The sequence below is a fragment of the Thermobia domestica genome, chromosome 5 (assembly GCF_964235325.1).
Source record: "Thermobia domestica chromosome 5, izTheDome1.hap1.1, whole genome shotgun sequence".
Lineage (NCBI taxonomy): Eukaryota > Metazoa > Arthropoda > Insecta > Zygentoma > Lepismatidae > Thermobia > Thermobia domestica.
The window spans coordinates 274,331,544-274,357,219 of record NC_137458.1 but is presented as its reverse complement, the minus strand read 5'-3'; the positions used below and the strand labels follow the sequence as shown (position 1 = coordinate 274,357,219).

General features: G+C 37.2%; 1 protein-coding gene across 1 annotated transcript in view; it reads right to left on the bottom strand.

Moving 5' to 3' along the window:
* The window catches only part of LOC145686628 (uncharacterized), a 49,476-nt gene extending 38,899 nt beyond the window's left edge, over positions 1–10,577 (bottom strand). The window contains exon 1 of the mRNA XM_081760096.1: positions 10,421–10,577. The gene's annotated coding sequence lies outside the window, so the exon portion shown is untranslated. The remainder of the gene's footprint in view (positions 1–10,420) is intronic.
* Positions 10,578–25,676: the final 15,099 nt, after the last annotated feature.

Here is a 25,676-nt window from a genome sequence, read left to right as displayed (position 1 = left end):
ATATGAGCTCGTTGCAAAATTTGTAAGAAAGAAATGGTTGGTTTAGTTCAAAGATTGAAATATTATTATGAAAACTGCAATGCTGTGAAAAAAACTGGAAGCCCAAACACATGGTAGAAGTGTTGATCCGAAAATTGCTTCTGATGATTCTAACGTCAGTGATGAAGGAGGGCTATGCCATTTACATCTACAAAGTTTTGAAGTAAGTGCATCCTTACTCAATTGCTATTTAAGTAATTCTGCCGTATACAATAATTAACGAGTTAATACGTAAACACTTTCATTAGATTTGATCACACCTATCTTTGTGCCGCGACGATATAAACTGCTGTAACATAAGAAAAAAATTCAGGTACCGTAGGTGTTATATTCCAAGATTCATTTCAAATGGCTAAGCTGTTTACCGTGATGTGATCACAAATAACAAAGGCTGCATCAATGTGGCAAAAATATATATATATATATATATATATATATATATATATATATAGAAATTGCAACTTCCATCACTTTAGTAATGAAGAGTTTTTATACATATTTCACCTTCCTAACTTGAGGGGCTCCTGATATACTCGATTTACCTCATTAATTTTGAACCCCATTCCTCTTTAAAATACAAATATCAAGGTCTATATATAACGTAGAAAGATGAACTATAATTATCCAGACTAGGAGGTTCTTCATCTACTATGCATGTATATATATATATAGTGTGTATGTGTGCGTGTACGTAGAGAAGCGTTGCAAAACAAACTAATTTATATTATAAAATATATCCTATAAAATAGCCGGGCGAGGCAAAAAAGAAGGGGAGGGGGAGTTATGAGAAGTAAAGACCCGTACTTAAGATTCCCAGACTTTCCAGGACTTTTTATGAGTAAACTGATTTTTTTTTTAAGCATTTTCGAAGTCGGTGGAAACCCTGCATTCTTAGTGAAGTGCAGAAAATTATACAAATTAAGGAAGAAACACCAAACTAACCTTTATACTGAATTTCTGTTAAGGCCCGCTCCCGATTTCAGAACTTTGTCTTTCTGCGATGAGCTTTTGTAAATCAAAAAAATTTTCTGCAGAAGAAACACTTGTGTTTGTTAAAAATACGCTTTACGCGACGTAAAATACAGTTCATAGTATATTTATGCGAGTCGTCTATACATCTACACATAGCAGACATATCTTTACACTTTTCAGTTGGTTATATTTCTTTCCTCTGGCAATTTTTCTGCAGAGACGCGGCAAATTTTCTGCGATCACATCGCAGATCGCGGCATGTTTTGCTGTAGGGGGCTCGTTCCACAGAAACAGAAACTATAGATCAAAATTTTTGTTTCCTATGATCATGTTTACTAACATTATGAAGAAATTTATGAGATTTCTGTTGTGCTATTTCGCCTCAAGAGCTCATATTTTGGCAAGTCTTTAATTTAGGCAATTCATTCATTATTTCGATTCTTTCGGTTCAGTGATTTGGATCAATTTGTTTCGTTTTTTTTGAACGAATCAGTTCCAGTCGCTACGTCAGACTTTAGTATAGCAGAGCATGTACCATCCCCACCTCAGATATTGTTGAATCTCTCTTTTATAGCAACTAGACATGTTTTTAAGAGACCCATATTTTTTGTTTTGTCGAAAAAAATTACCCGCCAAGTAATGGGCCATCAAAGACATGGAAAATGGTCAACTTCGGAGCCCCACCATTCAGCTATGGTGACAGATAGAGTTATAATTCGTGTTGTGGCATGTACATAGGGACATAAATAAACTATATTTTATTATAGTTTGGTTTGCGAATGCGTATCTTTTTCTACATAAATTAATAAATGAACGCCAGTTTATTTGAAAAGTCGAAGTTTGCGAATTTTTTTTCGAGCACTTCCGGTTCGAATTTTAAAATTCTGTTTTCACGGTTGGTAAGACCTAGTTACCCGCTTTCCGAAAAAAAAAATGTATCGCTTCCGTGTGCAACCGTTTTGTTGCAAAAAATTCCAAAAATTGTAAAATTTTCAAATATCGCCATTTTCTCGAAAACACCATCTTTTAAAATTCTGAAATTTTGTCAGATGATTCAACTTTACAAGAATAATAAACACACCAAACACCATTCTCGACCAATGCTTCATGAATTAACTACAGCATTTTGAAGTTAGCGAAGTTTCGTTATGTTTGATGTCACAGTTAGCAACACTGGAAACAATAAAAGTGCAATGATTTGACGATGTTTGTGGTTCACATTCATTAAATGAAGAATACAAGGTTTTTTGACTTTTTTTTTTTATCAAAAAAAACCCTCTGCAATAGTAAAATGAGCCTTTCCCCTTCTCCGTTTTTTATTCCGAAGTAATCTGAGATGGAAATTACGATTACGAAACAGAAATTTTAAGTTTACTTGAGATGGCCATCCAATAAACTCTAATGATCTACAAAAAGCCTAAACTACTAGCTCAGTGATGATTTAGAATGCTCCAGACAAAGTATCAATTAAGTGCGATGTCATTAGTGATCGAAAAATGACAAAAAGTTTAAAAAAATCAAAACGTTTTCTTACGCGTTCCATCAAAGAAATTTACGGACCTTTCAAACAGAACAATTCCAGCATAAGAATGGGTCACTCGGAATTTTATAGTATTCGACTAAAATGGGTGTCTGCAACCTGCCAGGGAAGTGTGTGTGTATTGTACAAATTTTAAGTTAGCTGCTACTGCGTTAAAACAAATCAAAGGTGCAGCCTGTATTGAAGCTGTCATGAGTGATCTATTTGGTTTAGTAGTATGATCCGTAGAAAATGACAACTGTCTTCTTCAAGAATGTGGTGAATGTCCTCGAGTGGCCGGAATAAGTGTGGAGTCTTTAATTATTGATCCTGATGAAAATGAAAGTGTTACGTATGACATATGGGAAAACAATGATCTAGTTAAAAAACTATGCCACTTTCTGTCTCGTATCGTACATTGCTGGTTTAATTTCAGAATTGTAATTCATGGCTACATCAAGAAAATCCAAAGAGAATTAATTCCTACCGAAGAGCATCGTATAAAATTTCAAGATACAAATTCTATTTTACTTTATGTGGACTACGTTGAAAACTGTTAATATGAAACAACTGACAGTTTTGTTGTAATAAGCGACGGCAAAACACACGATTCGACTCATATATTCATAGCCATAGACAAGATTTTAAAAATACTCGAAGAAAAGCGAAAATATAAGTTATAGAAAAAGATTCGAATACGTAAAAATAAGTGAGCTCGAATACGTGAAAATAAAATAAATAAATAAATAAATTACAGTGCATAAAACACGAACCAACTTGTGATAGATAGCCAGTAAAAAATCATGAATGCTATCTAACAGGGTTGGCTGGTTTAAACCAGCTGGTTTTTACCAAACAACGAAAAATGTTCGTAAAAGTGTAAGTGTTTGTAAAATTTTGATGAACACACGTCTGTGGGTTATTACGTTTCACTCCCGTATATTATTCGCATTATAATCAGACCTAAATTCCCCATTCATTACTCACATTATATTGCAAAAGCAACTTTTTTGTTGTATGTTTATGAATGTTTCTTTTGCGATTTTTTATAGTTTGTTATTGTTGTTATGCAATTGCAATCAAAGAAATTCTAAATATTGTTTCGCTTTAATAATGTTTACTATTGATAAAATACATCGAAATGCCGTAATTTTTTTTTTTTTTTTTTCGGGGAGGAGGTCATACAAACATTACGAGAGGCATTTACTGAAAACAGAATTATCTTTTTTCTTTTATCTATTTATGTATAAATGGGTCAGAGCCAAAGTGGATTGAAATAAATATTATCTTTATTCACTTTTCTTACTGACACGCAAATTATTTAACTTAAGCTAATAAAAGTCATAGTGAACTAACTTGGACTAAATTTGTTTATTTCTGTACTCTGCAGTATTTTGAAATTGTCCATATGCAATTCTGTATAATGGTTTCACTTGTGCAGCTGCTTTATCTTTTTGTCCTTCTGAAATTACTCTTGGCAATTATATTGACAAGTATGTAAAGAGTAGTACAACGTATTTTTATCAGGAGTCCTTCGCGAGTGAGTCGGCAGACATGTCGCATTTATTGCCAATTAGCCCCGGTTTCGAGTTCAAATGGAGGATAGTTTGTCTAGGATGTAAGCCGAGAAGCGGTTTGGATTCTGCTTTCAGCTTATGTGACCTCTTCCAGGATACTCCGGTTGTTGCATAATAAAATCAAGGCGAAACAAACTGGTTTTTCAGTTTTTTAAATAAAAACCATGGTTTTTGCCAACCCTGGTATCTAACCAAGTCAGAGCAGGAGTGCAGCAGGAAGTCCCAAACGGTAATTAGGGATGCGTCTGTATGGAGAGATGCGTTAGCGATGAGGGGTATACGCATAATCCAGGATAGTGAAAAGACAACGGCTGATATTTAGTATCTCCCCCAATCTTGCACATATAAGATTTACAACAGTGTTACTTACTTTACAAAATATAGCTGAGCTTGGGACAGCAAGCCAAGGGAGTTAGAATCCCCCAGCGCTCTTACACTTCTACCTTTTATCACAATTTAGACAAAAACAAGGTTCTCGGTTCTGGAACCAAGAAACGAGTTGGGGGAGATACTAAATGCCAACCAAGAGCACACTTACACATACAATACTTTCATTATCACTCAAAATTCATTTCCATATGCTGTATACTGACAGTAATTATTTATATTCACATTCACTCCTTCACGAAAAATATTTCACATCGTATTTTACCGTATCGTATTCCACATCGTATAAAGCAGGCGTAAAACTAGTTAAGGACAATAATTATAACGATAGTGATATCAATGAACACAAAGAATTGGTGCCAAAATTCTTACTTCGGAACGACTGCTCCAGGCACAGTTCCAGGTACGAATGATGAGATGACAATGTAGGAGAATTCATTGAAAAGTTCTTTTCCCCACTTCTCCACATAGGTTTCTAGCACTACGTACAGACTAAACGAATTCAAGAGACAACATACCAATGTGTCACGTAGCAAAGCAAGCTATACTATCATATTGCAGGTTGATTTTGCCATTAGTTATTCCTGCAAGTGGCAAGAGATATAATCAGCGGAAAAATTTACAACACATGCTGCAGCTGCGCATCGATAAGTAGGACCGCTTTAAAAGGATATGGCAGAGTAGATACGGTACAGCAAAATAAGGTAGAGGTAGGAAGGGATTAGCTTAAAGTCAGGGAAGTTTCGAACCATTTCCATAAAACTAAGAGTATAATTTCTCGTTTCTGAGTGAGTTGACTGGCTGGAGCGGGCATTGTACAGTTAACCCTATAATCAGCACTTTGAAAATTGAAATGAAATCTTTGTTTAACGTCCCGTGCTGATGCACGGAATAATGCTGACGAATTGGCAGAAAAAGCGTAAGACGAAACGGGAATAGGCCTACCTCAAGAAAGGTCCGACGTACACGATGTTGTCGGTAAGTCTTTGTGCTATTGATGCTATTTTGTTTGAACGGGGAATTATGGATATGGTGTGACGTCATCGTCTGTTACAGTCTTAAATGACATGGTTCTAGATTACTTGTCGCCCTTCCCATTGAGCAGTAGTGAAGACGGAAAACAACGTGCCCTGCGGGGCTCTACCCGCCTTCACTCGCTAACGCTCGCTCGGTAATACTGTGTAAATCAAATGTATAAACTTTAGTACAGAAAGAAACCAACCCAGCTACTAACCCACATAGGGGACCAGTAATCTAGAACCTTTCCGTCTTCAATGTTTCACGTGGTTAGTTGTGGCTGGAGATGGTTTTTTTCTAATCTCCCACTTTGGTGCCGCAATATAGTCTTTTTTTCCTTTCTTTTTAATACGAAACCGAAATATTTTATAGGCTGTGGAAATTACTGTGTGATAGTGATATTGATGCTTACAGATTTTGTTTTCCTATGAAATTATTGGACCTTAAGACGGAGTTGCAGTGTGTGTTAAAAAGAGCAGAAGGTATCGAGTTGGGCATAATCTGTTAGAAGTGTAGTTTGTATGTTAACGTGATAATATTTTACTTTGTTACATATTTGTGTCTGCAGTTACGAAATATAAGAATATTATTTATGAATGTTCATTTGGCTCTGTTTTTTAAGCACGTATTGCTGGAAAGTTTACTCGTCGCTACCTAGTAGTCAGTGGAAGCATTTGAAATGAAATGAAATCTTTGAGCTTTACGTCCCACGGTTATGCCGGTTAGGCTAAAGGAGACGGTGGAAGCATTTGACTGTGAACCATTCTTATAACGTTGTAGACTTTTTATTTTTTTTTTGGGGGGGGGGGGCATATACGCAAAGTATTGAGAATCTTTGGTGACATTTGAAGAGAACTTTGAGCTGCAAGCGTGGGTGAGAGGGTACGATGTTGCAGTTTGGATATTATTTATCGAATAGGAAATTTTGTTCCGGTTATAGCATTGGGCAAAAGTATTATTTATGAGACATACTGTGAAATTGAACAGGCAACATTGAAATATCAGGTATTTACTTTTTATTATTTTTTTCGCAGTTGTAAAATATTTATTTGGTTTCGTTTGATGATGTTTCATTTCTAGTATATAGTTCTGTGAAATTTCCACTGCACGTTAATTGCCGTTTTTTAAACTGTAACAGGGTTAGGAGGGCATGCTCCCTTCAAGTATTTAACTTATTTCCCATTTTTAAAGAGGGGTAGGGGTTAAGGGGATCGCCCCCTTATGTTCTTTTATTTATTATGAATTTACGTAGTACATAGAACTACAGTAGTTCTTGCTGTAGTTTCATCTATTATTTAGTACATAATGTATTTCAAGTTTCGTTACATTTAGAATTGATACGATGCGAAGTTCGCTTAGTTCTTTATGTATTAATACTTGAAATATGAAATGTTGTAAATAATAGTAGGGCTTAAGTGTAGAGTTACCCCTCCAGTTTCAAACCTTCAAAGAAGCAATTAAAACATTAAACATTGTTAGGTTAGGTTAGGTTTCGTTTGATTAGCTTAAGTTAGATTAGATTACCCGATAAGACTTTAGACTAGAACAGTGATTGAAACCGGTTATCATAGAAGCTTCAATTATCACTTAAATTCAGTAATCTGTGGTTCTCATAACAATTTAGTAGATTCTGTTCATTGTTCTTATATAATTCTGTAAAACTCAATGCGGAAATATCACATTCAACGCACCGATTCGCCATCCAATACGACTACCATGCTGATGAATCACATAAACCTTCCGCGTGTTGCAAATAGTACCCACTTCTACATATCTTTTCCCGCATTAAACATAACTTTAATGCCAAACTTACATACTTAAACATCACATAAGAGCTCCAAATCATTATTTCTTACCTCATTTCTTCTGTAAATTTTCCAAATTTTTATAAAAAAACGGAGAGGCAACTCTAAACTTAACCCAATAGTACGATCATTACAGTCGGAACTAGTGATGGATAGTTCCGGAATGATTCGATCCGAAAGAAGGAATCGTTCAGAGGAATGAAAGGAACGAATCTCTGAAAGGAATCGGATTTTATTGGGCGGATTCACTCACGGGATGGATTCAGTCAGGAATTTACGTATTGAAACAGTGGATTCGGTTGGTGGAACCAAACAACAGACGAGTGGATTGATATGAATGGAGTCAGATTGATATGGGTGGGACAAAAATAGTAGTAAAGAATAGACGGACACTGCACAACGGAGAAGCAAATAATGCACGTACTGCACATGTCTGGATCAATCAATCTTTCTTACGTGCTCTCATGTCGCTTTTCCGCAATATTCTGACCACTGCAACTGCTCTCCCGACTGGAGGAGAGGGGGAGATCGGCTGCTAGTCTTTTCACTGTTTCTCTTTCTTTTTCACAGGTGTTCAGCGTTACCAGGGCTATTGATTTTTGTTGCAAGACGGATAATAAAAACTATCTGCTGTAACACACAAGCTCTTATTCAATATATTCTGATGTAATGTCCATATATCCCTATACTACTATAAAATTCGCAATTGGTTGTTTGTTTAGGTTTTAATGGTTATTTCAACACCAAGATAGTATGAAAAAAAATGAATCGAAATCTTTGAGTTTTACGTCCCACGTTTATTCCGGTTAGGCTAAAGGAGACGGTGATGATGAGTAATGAATGAAATGGTGGAATGAAGAAAGTGGGAGGAAACGGGAGAACCCGCGCACACGGTGTTTGTCCACCACGAAGTCCAGAAAGCGCGAGCTGGGATCGAACCAGTGACCCCAAGCACCGGAGGTGAACGCTCTACCACTGAGCCATCGCACCCCCGAACCACACGAGTTGCCACTGAAAATGCAACTCGAGTCTCCCGTGAGGAGAACCAAAATTCCGCGTAACGTTTATTATTATTATACAGTTTATTAAAAAATATGTAATTCTTAAAATCAGGATAGACAATTGCCCCTGCCCTCTCCAAATGACACTCCTACTAGTGTTTCTTCCAGACATGTTTCTGGGGAAGCACTGCCACCTAGAGCTCTCTGATAGTGCCCGCCCGAAAAGGGCCAAAATAATACGTCTATAATATAATAATAAATAGAATATTACCAGGAGTGCCCATCCGGAACATTTTTTTTTTAAAGAACGACTGACTCCTACACAAGGAATCCCGAGACTTCGTTTGTTGTTGCTGGGAATTCGTATTTAAATGAATAGTACGAATAAAAAATTACAGAACATTTACTTTTTTGCGTTTAATAGTCATGTAAAAGAAATAAGAAGACAACTTGTTACTCTTTCAACAGTTTCAACGTGCACTCTTAGCAACACGCTTTAATAAAACAGAAAACTCAAAGAAACAAACAATATCTGTATCTGCTCTTCTCCAATGTCAAATATTATCTCTGTCTCATAAGGAAGAAACGAAACCTTGTGAACATGTTTCAAAACACAGCAGCCTTGTGCTTCTATTCATTCCAATTTCTCACACCACCACATTACAGCAACTTCTCAGGCGATAAGAGAGGTTTGACGACTTTGGGTGAATGGAGGAATCGAATTGGGAGCCATATGAGAACTCAGAATTATTCCGACTCATCGGAACCAAAGAACTCTAACCAGAAAGGAGTGATTCCTTGTTTGGGGGAAAAAAACACGAAATCATCTAACTTTGCGGAACCAAAGGATTCGATCCAGAGAAACGAATCCTTCTTGGAACGGATTCAAAGGAATTGATTGCAGGAAAGGAACCAAACTGCCCATCACTAGTCGGGGCTTAAGTTTAGAGTTGCCCCTCCAGTCTGAAGTTGCCCTTGGACTTTGCAACATACAAAAAACAGTGCTTGAAGTATTAAACATTGTTACATTTCAATTAATGTCAGTACTCCATGTGTTTCACAAAAATTTAAAAGGTTTTCTTCATTATTTTTGCGCATCCGTTACACCTGTTCGCCATATTCGCCATATTTTACAACTACCATGCTGCTGAAACCTTCCGCATCCGGCAAATAGTACTAACTTCCACATATCTTTTCTCGTATTAAACATAACTCTCCTGCCGAACTTACATTCCTAAACATCAAATAAAAACTTCAAATTATCATTTCTTACCTCATTTCTCCTGTAAATTTTCCTGATTTTTATAAAAAGCGGAGGGGTAACTCTAAACTTAACCCCTAGTCGGAGCCAAAATTATTTCTAACAGATTCGATTCGTAAGGAACTGCTTCTTGGTAATATTTAACGAACTGTTCCGAGGAACCGGTTCTTTATGAATCGGTTTATTGAACGATTCAATTGAATGAAATGGCCAAAGTACAGAATTGCCTTGTTGTCCACTACAAACTTACTTGGCCGGAGATCGAACCAGGAATCCCACGTATCAGAAGTATGCGCTCTACCACTGAGCCACCGTGCTTCCCTAATCAACACTTTGGAGTAGACCAAGTGTAACGTAATAGTTGCCTTTGTGCCGCAAAGCAGGTTCAGTACTTTCAGGTTGATAAACGCTTAACTGTTATCATTTATGAGGAAATTCATTGTTATTACCTTAAGCGGCGGGAACTCTAAACTTGACCCAAAGTTTGCAACTCAGCTGCTAATTTGGTTAAATTTGGTCCATTTTAAGATCCTTGCAAATATTTATGTGCCAGTACAAGTGTATACGGCTACCAGCTACATGAAGTTCATATATGAAGTGAACTTGATTGAACCTCTCTAACTGCTAATAAAAAAACAATTGTATCATTGCAACAATCAGCTGTCACTTTACCAAGTTGATTATCGGTATCAGTAGCATTCCCTTGTCATCATAGGCAGTTCACAACAGGACGCGAGAAATACAAAATGCGAGTTTTTACACCTTAGTCTATGACTTTACGACAGCTTTACACTCCAGTCTATAGCTTATACTATCTATAAGTTATATACATAAGTACTTACCTTATTATTACAGGAGTTTCTTCCATACGTAAAAGCGCTAATGTAACGAAAAACTTCGATCACAATCACTTTCAATTGTTCTGCTGGCTGAATCCTTTTCTTCCTTTTTGGCGGAATTTCGTTACTATATTTTTGTTTATGATTTCGGTTGATGAACAGTGTTGTCAGAAGTAGCTACATTTTGGCTAAATGGACTGTAGCAAATGGCGTCCAGATAAATAAATGAGTTATCAATTCACATTTAATACATTTCTATTATTCGATACAACTTAATATTTTTTTTCTAATTTTATTTGTTTATTTATTAATTTTTTTACAGACTAATAAAATCAATAATTATTTTAAAATTTAAAATTACAGAAACAAATAGAAATTTGAATATAACGTTTCTACAACAATTAATTTTCCGACATTCTTAGATGAAAACCTCGGCTAAATAGATGATTGTTTACAAATATTTAAAACAATAATATTGATTCAAACCAGTGAAGCCATATCTAGCATCTTGGTGCTAGATCTAGCATAATTCACATGCATTTAGCATCTAGCATCTTGACTTTAGCATCTTGGCCAAATCTAGCATAATTTCATTCTTTCCTCTGGTGAACAGAAAAAGTACTAAGATTTAGATGGTTCAAGGACCGTCGGGAATTATTCTTCTTAGTTAAAGCGATAATTGGAACAATGAGACCAGTTAGTATTTCCGCGGTGCTAATTTATTGTTGAATTCAGAGAATGTTCAAAAATAGCAAAACGTGACACTACAAATCATATTTACTTACCCATAGTTTTATTACTGTCAACTGAAACCTGAATGTTTGGTTATCTGGGATGTTTCTGTCCCTTTCAATTTACAACTTGAGAGGGGAGGGAAATAAACGTCAGGGGACAGCTAGTAATGCACTAAAAGAAATGCTTCAGGCCTGTGTCGGAAGCGGCATGTTGTGTATATATTTCTTAAAATGTTATCCATTCATAAAAAATAAATTCGACCTTCCTTCACTATAATGTGCCATTTACCAATTTATTTCATTATCATTCCTGATAGCGTCATATTAGCTTTGTACATGAATACAGTTGAAACATTTCATTGAAATAATGATGATAAGTACGGGCAGGTCTTTAAAATTAGTTAGGGAAGATGATTTGAAAATCTGGCATAATTTACAAAAATCTAGCATAATTCAGACCCGTGTTTGGCATCATCGCGAGTCTCGAGTGTGGCAACCCTGATTCAAACGGAGGTCGATGCATTTGACCTACTGTGCTCTCTGCTGAGAAAGGGAAAACCAGAATTAGTTTTCTTCGGGTTAACATAGTTCTGTATAATGTATTGCCTGACGCTTTAACTCCCAGAAGATTTGGGGTTCAAATGTATTCTAGATCTCTCTAACTTTATTTCCAAATATCAATGCTCTTAGTGTACTAAGCGTCGTCAAAAATTATAAAGGAAAAATCTCTTCTACTTCTTTACCAGTGGGTAACGTGCCCATAATAGCGGCTACGTTCCCTCGTTGGATGGCAATACTTAATAAATTATGGACAATTTTTAGATTTAAGTGATCTTTTCATAATATATAGATCAAATTAAACATATTCGGTACCAAAATAACAATTACTTTAGCACAATTGCATTGATTTAATTTACAACTTGCTGAATGCAGACTGAAGAGGGAATTCCGCACCAGTTTTCGCAAAACTCTGCGTACGTCAATACAACGCAATGTAAATACAGAAAGTCAATATTACTGCTATGCTAATTACTGAAAACTAAATGAAAAATATTGCATTTCGTTGGCGCAAATCGCTACGGACAGTCACGCTGGCCCATTGGTTGGAACTTTCATTCCCTCCCCCTTCCCCCATAACAGGGGACTCGCGATTCTGCTTTTCGGTTCTCATTTATCCCCAGCAGTGCTTAAAGTGACATAAGATGAGATGACGGCATGGAACAAATATGCTCACTTACTGCTGTAATTTTGACAGAGCCCTGAAGAACATCTCTACCCCTGACATTTTTGCACCATTTTTGACGTGAAAAATCTATAGAAAGAGAGACAGAATGAGGACTATCCCCACTATCATCACCCTAACAGAAAATAAAATGATTTTGCTTTCCTAAGATTTTGCTTGAGCATATCGGTGATCTTTACTTAAATATCGCATTTACAATAACATAGTGATCCATCGCGGCCTTTAAGAGGATTAAAACAAGAAAACACATAAACTTATATGCTCATATGCTTTTTCGTCTCCTTTTCGTCTTTTTAGGCATTCTCCTCTCGTCTTTAGTACCTAGTATTTAATGATTCTTTCCAATCACATTTCCATCTTCAAAAGCTTCTTCTGGTCTCGTCTAGTCATCAACACTAATTTTCTTACAATTGTAAACACAGAAGTCCAGACAATGTGAAAAGAATAATTTTGAATTTCAAGAATGAGTCCTGTCAATGACAGGGACAGATCCAGGTTAAACATTTTAGGCGGGCGGTGTGGTAATTAGAAGTTTTTGAGGAGGGTGAAATTGCTCGCACAAATGTTGAAAAAATCAAGAGCACAAATTCTGCCATTGAATAGGGTGATAGGGAACTGCTATTAACTCTCAAAGCAGCAAGAACGAAGTCTTTGATAGTGCAAACATATTATTTGTTGACTCAATGCAGCCGGTGACGTCATGTGGAGGTATCGCGGTATTTTTCAACAGAACAAGTGAACTACAGCATAAAAATTAGGCTACTGTTTCAAGATGGGCAAAAACCATGTTAATTGGGCAGCAGTAGTGGTTCGTGGTCTGTACAAGCACCGGCTGCAATGTTGCAATATCAAAGGAATGTAGGCAGGCCCGTGCTGGGATACTAACGAGGGCGGTGGACAAGCCTACCAAAAGGGCGCTCATAAAAATGTTAATACGTATAATATATATATATATATATATATATATATATATATATATATATATATATATATATATATATATATATATATATATATATGTGTGTGTGTGTGTGTGTGTGTGTATGTATATCAGTGGCGGTCGGTGGATTGTGGTTTCGGGTGTTGCAGTACGAACGATCGGAGACAGAAGATATAAAATGGGCTTATTGACTAATCAGCATAACTTTAGATGCAAATGGTATGTGACATATGAAATTAAATAAAATTCTGTTTTAAAAAAATAAAAAAATGCAGAACATTTAATCCGATTAATCACCTCATTTAATTAGTAAGTTCATTCTTCTCTCTTTGAATGGAACAAATCTGCCTAATACATGCTGGTTGAACTCTAGTATTCTTATTGTCAGGTCTTTTTCGATGGAAAGCATAACCAATGGTGATAACCTTTCTTGGGACATTCAATTTCTTGAAAATGTCAATTCTTTTTGATGTGAAAAAAAAAAACTTTTCTTCTTTTACTGACGCCATAGGTACAGTTAATATTAATTTCAGAAGCTTTCTAGATTCACTAAATATTTTTTCTAGATCATTGTCAACAATTCATTCTAGCAAACTCAGTCCCTGACAGTGATCCGAATTCCTCTTCAATGTAGACTAAAGAGAGTTCGTAGTAGAGATTAATGTTATCAAAAAAATGTACATTGAACACGCTTTATTCACAATTTATGTAGGAAAATTTAAAATAAATTGTGGAAATGTATCTAGTGCACACAACATTACTACCATAAGATGTCCTGTAAATTTAAACCTTTTTTTTTTTTTTCGAACACTCTCCTGAATTGCACTTTGCTTATTTTGTCTAAGCCTTAATTGTAAGTTTTTCCTCAGTTGAAAGCTGTCAACTGGCCGGGTTTTCATTGGCCTGGCCGGAAAAATTGCTGTTATTTTGATTAAAGCCGGTGACGGGTACAAACTTCTCACCAGCCCCTTTATAACCGTTTTTTTTTTTTTTTCAAATTTCTATCTAGTTCGAAGTATAGATATTGAAAACTAGCTGTCATTCTGTAAGCTTAAAACTGTTACTTCTCACCATCTATCAACGATTAATATATTTTGTTCACCTGTTTAGAAAATTTTAAAGAGATGACAGGCACTGTATCAGGGAAAATTTGAAATTTACTTTCAAGGAATTTTATACATTTATTAAGAGTGGAAAAGGACTTCTTAAAGCAATATCCTATAGTTGAAGTAGAGACTATATGTTTAAAGAGTGAATTTCATTTTCCAAATCCAAAATTGTCACGTAAAGATTATTATACTTTTGTTCATCTGTTTCAATGATTTTAAAGTATTGGTAGTTACTGGTAAATACAATAAATTGATCAATGCCGATTGATCAATTTCAGTTTCTCATTTATAACACAATGTATCTATTAAGCTTATTAGTGAATGTTCTAAGGACATACAGAATATATGTGTTAATGCACTTTTATTCACGATATACATTTCCTTTCCATGGATAGGTCCGAACAGAGATACTTCACGCTGAGACCTATATCATAGAGAATTTTGAGACAGTGCCGAGTTTTTTTATTTTATTTTACAGAGTTGGCAACCCTATTCATACATCAACACACACACACACACACAAACACACACATGTGCGTAAAAGAAAAAAACTACATTCCAAATCATCCGTCTTGGTTGTTACGCAATGCACGATGAACACAATATACTTCCACATGAGGGGAAACAATGTTTATCAATGTCATACGTTCTGGAAAGCAACCTTGAAACCCGCCAGATATAGGAGCAACATGTTAGCTGGGAGGGGCCCAAACTATTTGAGGAAGTCCAATACGTCTACGTAATAACGAACCTGTCTTATACTGTACCCGAAAAGATAAGTAATTCTTAATTACTGTCACCTATACTTTTAGAAAAAAATGAACGATTATTTCTATAAGAAAAGAAAGAGTACATGATGAGGCGTAAAATAAAATATTTAGCTTACATCAATCATTTCTCTGTTAAACAAGAATAGTTCGGTAAGAAAGTCTACAAATGCTAGTCGAGTTTCGAAATTTTGGGGAGGTCCGGACCCGGTGGACACCCCTCGTGGCTACGCCTCTGAGCATTGCTAACTAGTCCCAAATTTAATGTGGCGTTCCCGGATTAACGGATTAACGAAACGGACAGTTACAGAAGTAAATATATATATGTTATTTAAAGTATATATGGGAGTATTAGAAAGTATTTTTTGTGTTATATATATATATATATATATATATATATATATATATATATATATATATGTGTGTGTGTGTGTGTGTGTGTGTGTGTGTGTGTTGGTGAACCCGACAATTTTTGTAGGTCGATCGGTCTACACAGCAGCACTGTGAGCAATTTTTGCAAAGCGAGCATTTTTTTAGTGGTTGCTCGAAATGTTTTTTAATTTTAACGCGTGCAGGATCCTTATAGGGGTCCCTCCGCGAGTTCTTTTGACTCCGCTCGTTTATACGGATACAGCCGGTTGTGTGTGTAAAGTAGTGCTCTCAAACGGGTCGGGTTACGGGTCGGGTCGGATCAGGTCAACTCGGGTCGGGTCAGTCGGGTCGGGTTGTCGGGTCAGGCTACTCGGGTCGGGTCAGTCGGGTCAGCTCGGGTCGGGTTGTCAGGTCAGGTTGTTGGATCGGGTCAATTGGGTCAGCTCGGATTGGGTTGTCGGGTCGGGTCAATTGGGTCAGCTCGGGTCGGGTCAGTTGGGTCAGCTCACTTTGGTCAACTGAGTTTAGGTTGAGCTTAAACTCGGCTGGAGTCGAAAGCTGCTGTTTTTCACTAGCTGCCTAATTAAAAATAGCAATTTTCAATTGATTTTATAGAAGCCATAAATCTATTTTGTACACTTGCAGCTAGTGTTTTTATGGTAAATGCTTATTTTTGTACTTGTGTGTACTTTAATTTGTAAATGTGGAAGATTGATTTTACCAATCGACTGTAATATTAATATCTACGCCAATATGGAGTCTGGATTTAGAACAAAACTAGAAGTTGTTTAAGCAAGGCCAAAAGAAAGATTGGATATGGACGACCAGGCCCAAGCAGGGCTGCGGTGGCTCAGTAGTAGAGAATTTATCTCTGGTGCATGGTGTCCATGGTTCGATCTCAGCTTGTGCTAAGTAGGCTTTGTGGTGGAGAAACGGCGTGTAGTGGGTTTTCTCGGGGTTCTGTTTCCTCCACTTTCATCATTCCACCATTTCATTCATTTCTCATGGTCACCGTATCCCTTAGCCTCGGTGCAGAATCGAGGGACCTTAAACTGAATATTTCATTTCATTTCACCAAGCCCAAGGACATCGATACAAGAACAAGATAAAGATTGGATATGCAAGACGAATTGCATAGTAATCTTGCTCTTGGCCTTGTTTTGGTGATCACCAAGTAGTGATGAGCATATTTTCTTGCTTTCCGTATAGTATGAAAGACCATAATCAAAATTACACTTGGTCTTCATTTGTACCGATGAGGCGAGCATTCTTGACTCTTGTATAGCATGCAAGACCACCAAAACTACGAAACGCGGGACCAAGACTTGACTGCAATTCAAAGAATAAGACGCAGTATTGATGACCAAGACCCAGGGAGCGAATTGTTTGAATTTCATTTGTTGGGCTGAAAGTGATGAAATAAAATTAGTACTTTGTAATTAAATATCATACTGTATTTTTATATTTTAAATTACAAAATTCATATTATGTATCTTCTTACCTGCAACTATATGTACTGTAAAATAAGTTTTAATTACCAAGAAAGAAAAATCAAAGTGGCACGGGTCCCGGAATCATAAGAACCTATTTTGGAATTAAAGTTGAAGGCTTGGAAAAAATCACAGATGTTCTCCTGTTTCCTCAACCCTTATCATTGTAGTTAAACGATTTCCTTTTGTCTCCGCCAAGAGACTCTTGGTACTGCCTTTCGAGAAGACCCCCTGCCGTCCAAGCAAGTGAGAACACTGACCTTGAATAAAAATTTCGTCACATAGAACTAAAGCAAGAAAAAAATAAACTCTTCCCACGTCGGACATTGGTATCAGTTATAAAAAGAAATAACCAAACCTCAAAAAGTGCCAAATATTCATTAAGATGCATATACAAATCCTCCGCGTGATCTAGCTAGTGGTTAACGTGTAAGACTTCGGTACATGTGGTTCGGGTTTAATTCCCAATGGGAGTGCATTTTGGCGTTCACCCAGTATCGTGACGTAGTGCTCTCAAACGGATCGGGTTTACCCGACCCGACCCGTGACCCGACCCGACTCGGATCGGATCGGATCGGGTCAGCTCGGATCGGGTCGGGTCAGTCTGGTCAACTCGGGTCGGGTCAATCGGGTCAGCTCGGGTCGGGTTGTCGGGTTAGGTCAATGAGGTCGGATCATGGTTCGGGTCAGTCGTGTCGTGTCGGGTCATCGGTGGGGTCAGTCAATTCGGGTCACGGGTCGGTCTTCAACCCGACCCGACCCGACCCTTTGAGAGCACTAGTGTAAAGTGTGTGTTCAGACTGAAAAATTTCGTTTCTCGATCGGTGTGTATTCCGACACAGTGCCATCTACGTGTGTGTTCCAAGCAGGAACTAGAGCAATTCAAACTCCCTGCAGCTCCGTTCACCATTGTTGAAAATCAAGTATTTGTTGAAATGTTAAAGAAAATTAGCAGCTATAGCAGAGGAATTATTCACAATAAGAACTCGGATATGGATATTACATAAAAATAACTCTATGTCTAAAATGTTCTTATTAGAACTGAGGGGAGGGAGAGGTGTTTATATATAAAATTGAAAGTGACTATGTTTGTGACTCTTAATCTCTTGAACTGCCAAACCGATCTCGATCAAATTTGCAACGTAGATGCGGTTCTGGCCTGGAAATATTTTTAGCTGTTTACTTTGACAGTAGAGCTTAGGGGAGGGGGAGGAGGGGGACATAGAAAAGTAAATAAAACTTAACTCTTGAACCAAAAGACCAATCTTGATCAAATTTTCAATGTAAATGAGGATTGGGACTGGGATGACTTTTATCATTTCATTTTGACGGAGCAACGCAGGGGAGGGAGTGGAGGGGGAAATATATAAAAATCAATAAATATAAAAATAAAAGTGACCATGTTTGTGAATTAATAACTTTTAAACCACCCGGTCGATCTCAATAAAATTTCCAACATATATGAAATTCAAACCTAAGAATTTTTTTATCATTTCATTTTCCAGTAGATATTAGGGGAGGGGCAGAAGGAGGGGGAAATATATAAAAATGAATAAAACAACTCTTGAACCACCCTACCGATCTCGATCTAATTTTCAACATAGATAAGGTTTGGGCTGGGATGCTTTCTTCATTTCACTTTTACAGTACAAAGAAGGGTTGGGAGAGGGGAGGGGACAGACATACAAAATAAATAAAACTTGACTCTTGAACCACTCAACCGATGTCGATCACACTTTGAACATAGATAACGTTCGGGCGTGGGATGTTTTCTTCATTTCACCTTTACAGTGCAACGAAGGGGAGGGGGAGGCGGGAGATGTATGTAAAAAAAAGTAAAAATTAAAGAGACTGTCTTTGTGACTTCATCACGCTTAAACCACACGACCGATCTTTAAAAAATCAACATAGATGTGGTTCGGACCTGAGGTGCTTTTTATCATATCACTTTAACGATAGAACTTAGGGGTGGAGGAGGGGAGGGGAGAAATCTATAAAATTAAATTAAACCTAATAACTCTAGATCCAATCAAATTTTTAACATATATGAAATTCAAACCTGGGAAGATTTTTAGCATTTCATTTTGAAAGTAGATTTTAGGGGAGGGGCAGGGGGAACAAGAAATATATGAAAATGAATAAAACTAAACTCTTGAACCACCAAACCGATCTCGATCTAATTTTCAACATAGATAAGGTTTGGGTCTGAGATGCTTTCTTCATTTCACTTTTACAGTACAAAGAAGGGAAGGGGGAGGGGAGGCGACAGATATATAAAAATAAATAAAACTTAATAACTCGAACCACTCAACCGATCTTGATCAAGCTTTCAACATATAGTATTCGGGCATGGGATGTTTTTGTCATTTAACTTTTACGGAGCAACCTAGAGGAGGGGGAGGGAGGAGATATATAAAAATCAATTTATATAAGACTGAAAGTGACTATTTTTGTAACTTAATAAATCTTGAACTATCTGATCGATCTCAATCAAATTTTCAAGATACATGAAGTTCGGATCTGAAAACATATCTGCAATTAGACTTTAGCGGTAGTTCCTAGGGTAGGGGAACAGGAGGGAGCCGTACAAGTAAAAACTAATAAAAGCTAATAACTTTTGAACCACCCAACCAATCTTGATCAAATTTTCAACATATATGAGGCTCGGGCCTTGAGAGTTTTTTTATCGTTTCACTTTGACGAGCCAACGTAGTGGAGGTGGAGGGGAAGATATAAGTAAAAAATAAAATAGAAATGACTGCCTTTGTGACTTCATCACTCTTGAACCACCCGACCGATCTCAATCAAATTTTCAACATACATGAGTTTTGGGGCAGGGATTGCTCTAGACTATTCAATTTCACGATGCAACGTAGGGAGGGGAGGGGGAAGATAAATTTCAAAATGATCAAAAATGACCGAAATTAGTGTTGAATCCATAGTTTTCGGGGTCGATGAGAGAAAGAGTGACACTTCTGATGCTGTTTCAATCCAAGTTCAGCCCTGATAGTTGGGGAGGGGGAGGGTACAACGAAGTGAAGGGGAACAAACATTTTGAAAAGATCGAAAATGACTAATATTAGTCTCGAATCCATAGTTTTACGAGTAGCTGAAATTAACAGTGACAATTCTGATGTCGTGTGTCGCAGCAAGCAGGAGGTGGAGGGGGAGTTATATATAATAATGATCGAAAATCATCAATATTAGTGTCTAATCCATAGTTTTCGAGATCATTCAGATAAAGAGTGACTTTTGCGATCCGGTTTGAGTCTAAAATCAGCCCCGCCACTTGGGGGAAAGGAAGAAAGAGATATATAAATATGATAGAAAATGGCCACTATCAGTGTCGAATTTATAGTTTTCTGGATCCCTTATATGAACAGTGGTACTTTCGATCCCGTTTAAATTCAAATTCAAATCTTCAAATTGGAGAGGAAGAGGTTTTAAAATGATCGAAAATGACCGATATTAGTGCTGAATCCACATTTGGGGTCACTGAGATGAACGGTGACACTTCCAATGACATGGGCTGCAACATGGCTGAGGAGAATATAATAGTCGAAAATGACCGATATTAGTGTTGAATCTATAGTTTTTGGAATCGCCAAGATGAACAGTGACACTTCTGATGCTGTTAAAATGCAAATTCAGCCCCACATCTTGAGAGAGGGGGAAGGGAAATAAATCAAACGGATAAAAAATAACCCTATTAGTATCGAATTCATAGTTTCCGGGGTCGCTGAGATGACCGGTGACACATCCGATGCCCTAAAGCGCAACATAGAAGACGAGGAGGGGGAGATATATATATAAAAATGGTCAAAATTTTCCGATATTAGTGTTTGATCCGTAGTTTTTAGGGCCGCTGAGATGAAGAATGACACTTCAGATCCCGTTTAAAACCAAACTCAGCCCCGTAACTTGGGAGTGGGGGAGATAATAAAATGATCGAAAACGATTAATATTAGTGTCGAATTCATGATTTTCGGGGTCGCCGAGATGATCAGTGATCTTTCCGATGCCGTTTAATTCGATGCCATTAAAAACGAAAACAGCATATTCCGTGGGTACTAAACACATGAGATACGGAATTCTGCATTTAAATTTTCATTTTATCCAGCGAAGCGGGTAAATATATGCTAGTAAAATTTCATAACTTTGGAACCACCGAACCCATCTCATTCAAATTTTCAACATGGATGAAGTTCAGACCTGGAATGACTTATCATTTTAGTTTGACGGTATATATATATATATATATATATATATATATATATATATATATATATCAGACCACCCGGTAAAGGCATTTTTCTGTTCGTAGTGCACGTAGACACTTCAAACAAAAAATGAATGACTGCAGACGACAAACAAGAAGAATTACACTTTTCCTCAACCCCTACCGAAGTTGAGCATTGTGGGTCTTTACAGGTAGGCCTAGTGTATCATCTTGCAACACGAATCAAGTTTGCGGACAGATATTCGGGTCTGTAAGTATCTGAGGGTGCAGTAAATATATTCCGGTGCACGCTAATCTATAATATATAGCAATATCATGCGACACACGTTTCAATATGCGTCTGAAACAGGTTGAAAGCCGTAAATTAGTGTGAAATAAATAATTGCTAGCTTATTCTCAGATCGGTGCTATGGTTGCAACGACAGTAGCAACACCATGCGGCTTAGCTGTAATGCTTCTGCCTCTACTGAGTCGATGGTGATAAGTAACTTAAGATTAAAAGGTAAAATCTTCTATCCCATAGCGGCCTAGGGTGGTGATTTAAAGGATATCTTGCTTATTCATCGTAGTTTCAGGAGATAGTATAGTTGTATCTCTTTGCTTATTGCAGCCTCCGGAGTAGGTAGTTATAGAAATACTCCTTTGCCTATTACGGCTTCAGAAGTTGGATTTAAGGAAATCTCCGTAACACAAAACGATCACAAGAATAGTTTAGGAAGGTTAGCGATCGGCACTGGAACTTATTTTTCTATCCACTTGAGGTCTTCTTTTATGGCTGTCCTCTGAAGGGAAAGTTCGTGAGGAGAGGGTTGGCCACCTTGGATTTCCTTCGGAACCAACTTCGCGTCTTTCTGGTATTCTCCTTCACCGTCTGTTGATTGTTTTGAACAAAAAACACGAGCTCGTAATGAAGCATACTTTATAGTAGTTGCTCACACCTGAGGCACGGAACCTTACAACCCCCACACCAGGAACAGAATCCAGAGGATTATTTGAAAAATACAAATATTGCTCTGGAAACATGTGTTAAAAAGGTTCTATTTTCATGGTAAAATCCTTGATATGTGCCAGTAAGTAGGAACATAAGCCCGTAAAACTTTGCAAAATTCTCTTTTGGTGGAATCTTGAAATCTGTAGTTTTGGCTATTCTTGCAGAGATTTTAATAGAATTGTCTGATATTAAATATGCGAGAACATTCAGCTCTGAATAAAAGAAATTTGTCTTAGGTGAAGCAAAAAAATTTCTTAATTTTAAAAATAAAATTTCGGTAGCTATTGTTGAAAAGTGTAGATTCCCAGGAAGATACAATCGGCAAAAGATCTTATTCATTAATCATTGTAAAATAATCATAGTTGCAATTAAGAGATCTTGCGTGCTAGTTTTATGACCCATAACGCATATGAGACTTGTAAGATTTTCTTGTGTGATTGACCTCGAAGGTCATGTATCAGTGGCTTTTCGGATAGAGCAAGATTTGGTGGTAGCTCGAAGAGAGATCTAAGGTCGTTATGTATTTTTTACCTTTCAAAGTGTACAAGAGAGATATATAAACTGTACAAAGATGAGCATTTCAACACCATCCTGACAGGTGATGAAAAGTTAGCTTGGGATGCCTTTGTTCAAGTATCAACAAACTTTTTAGGAAATAAGAGGACAGAAAAGTATAAGGATCTTGTGGCAAATATTCCGCCCTGCTACGATAGATTGGGGTGTAACATGTCCTTAAAGTTACATTCCTTAGATTCCCACTTGATTTCTTTCCTGATAACTGTGGTGCTGTAAGCGACGAGCACGGGGAACGCTTCCACCAGCAAATTTCGGACATGGAAATGAGATACCAGGGAAAGTGCAATGCATCAATGGTGGCCGATTATTGTTGGACACTAATCAGGGAATCACCAGCAGAAAACTACAAACGCCAGGCAAAGTGGTTGCGCCTTCAGTAACCTTCCTCCGAGGGATAACAACAAGGTAAATATATGGATAAGCTTATATAAGCAATAACGTAAAATTATCATAACTTCAAAACGATAGCTAATCTTGCATTTTCATTAACATTTTCGTTATCAGCACACCCGAAAACACAAAGATTAGCTGTTTTCATACTAGATACCGAAAAAAGTAAAATTTTGTTGGCTAGTGAAATCGAACACGGGATAATATGCATGAAAGACACAAATCTAGGAATTAGATCAGTGGTAAGACATTTTCTTCTTCGAGACTCGATCGACCCCTCCCTCTCCAGAATAGGATATTTTTTTATTTTAAAAATAAAACTTATTCCAAGAATTTTCACCTTTGTATTATAAATGTTAAATAAAATCTATTGACTTCGAAAGACCACCCCCAAACTTTCAGTCTGGATCCGTCTCTGCTACCACCAGACTTATATTTGTTCTTTATGAGTTTGTGAATAACTTCTTTCTTCCAAGCGTCTGTATCTCTCTCACTCTATCAATTCAGCCAAGTGCTGCTAAGCGGAGAAATTCCTATTACAGAAGCTGACCAGTTGCGGAAGAAGGTGCAACTGCAAGCCCGCAATACGGGAAGATAGGAGCGATGCAAGAATAAATCCACTTCCCCATGTTAAAAGATAGGAGCTCGCTGACATATGCTCAATGTTACTGCTTCCGGTGGCAACGTTCGCTGCAACTGGAAATGTAAATCTCTCTCTTTCTTTTAGTTTTTTAATTGATTTTTTTAGAAATGCATCAATACTGTTTTGCGCTCAAGAGCAAAGGTTTATTTTTTTACTGATACACTACTTTAATACTTAAAAATATTTTTAGTATTAAAAAAATATCCGGTTGCACAACCATGCAACATATAGTACTGCTGTTGTGCAGTAGCTCATTGCAATGACAGAGGAAGCAGGGGTGTAGCCAAAGGGGGCCCATTGGGGCCAGGCCCCCCCAAATGACCAGCTTTTAAAACATCATAGTAAAATTATCTCGCTTCATTCATTTAAAAGTAACGAAGTTTATTGACAATTAATAATTTATGGTAAAATAGTATGGAGAAATATTGTTTTTCTATACCGATCAAAAATAGTATAATATTTCTTCCTTATACCGATCAAAAAATGGATACTTTTTTGTGACAGCAAATTACACAATTTACTGCGATTTACATTTGACAGTTTGAAGACAAACGTTTTAACAAGGTACTACGAATACAGTCATAAAACAAAGGTACTAAACTAATTTGTAAGTACAGTATATTTTTATATACTTCAACAAGTGTTTTAATAGACATAGAGGATGGAAAATTTGGTGAAAAACAATGTTTTTATTCAATTTGGATTTCATTCGCTCTCTCTTTTATTTCTACTCACTGTAATAAAATAATTATGTTTTTTTAGTCTGAATAATAAATAAATATTTTTGTCAAGAAACCTTAAAGAAATTATGTGAAATTCCAAAAAAAATCAATTTTGTGTAGATAGGTTCTGTATACAAGGGCTTAAATTTAAATATAAAGGTAACCAAGAAAAGTTTTGTTGCTTTTTCACCCACCACCTTCGAAGATCGATATGTCACCTAACCTGTTAGATCAAAAATAGTCCCCATCAGCATCGACGACCTTCTGAAAACGTTCTAGAAGGCCATGGAATCCATCGTGGTAGAACTTGGTGGGCAGTGAAACGAAGAAGGTATCAGGTGCATTTTGGACTTTTACTAGGAATTTGAACTGGCGTCCTCTAAGGTGATTGTCCACAGAATGGAACAGGTGGTAATCGGACGGTGCAATACCTGGGGAATATAGTGGTTGCAATATTGTTTCCCATCCAAGGCGGAGAATGATGTCCTGAGTCACCCTAGCCACGTGAGACTTAACGTTGTCCCGTAAACGAGGACCCATTTGCAATTCAGAAGTGATGGCTCCAGAGTTTTGAGTTTTCCTTGAGCACAGCTCAACTGCTGACACTACACAGTTTCATTGATACTCTGACCAGCTGGTAGCAATTCCCGATGCACGATGCACCAAACACACAGAAGGACCTTCTTCTGATACAGTGCTGGTTTCGGCTGTTTTGAAATCGGTTCATGGGATGCTAACCAATGATGACGGCGCCGTGGAGCTTCGTATAGGACCCACTTTTTATCACATGTCAACGCCCTGTCCAGAAATGGCATCGAAACAGTGAATAAACACAGGCGACTGCCGCGTTGCCTTCTGGCCCGGAGTCAAAACATGTGAGACCCATCGACCCAACTTGTAGTGCTTCCTAAGTTGATGGAGGTGCTGCCGAATGGTTTCTTCACACACTGAATTGTAGTCCCAGTTCCTCTTTGTACACTTGTTGGTCTTCTGGCACGTGGTGATTTCGGGTGTTTCGTCATCGTCCTTAAACTTGTTAAAC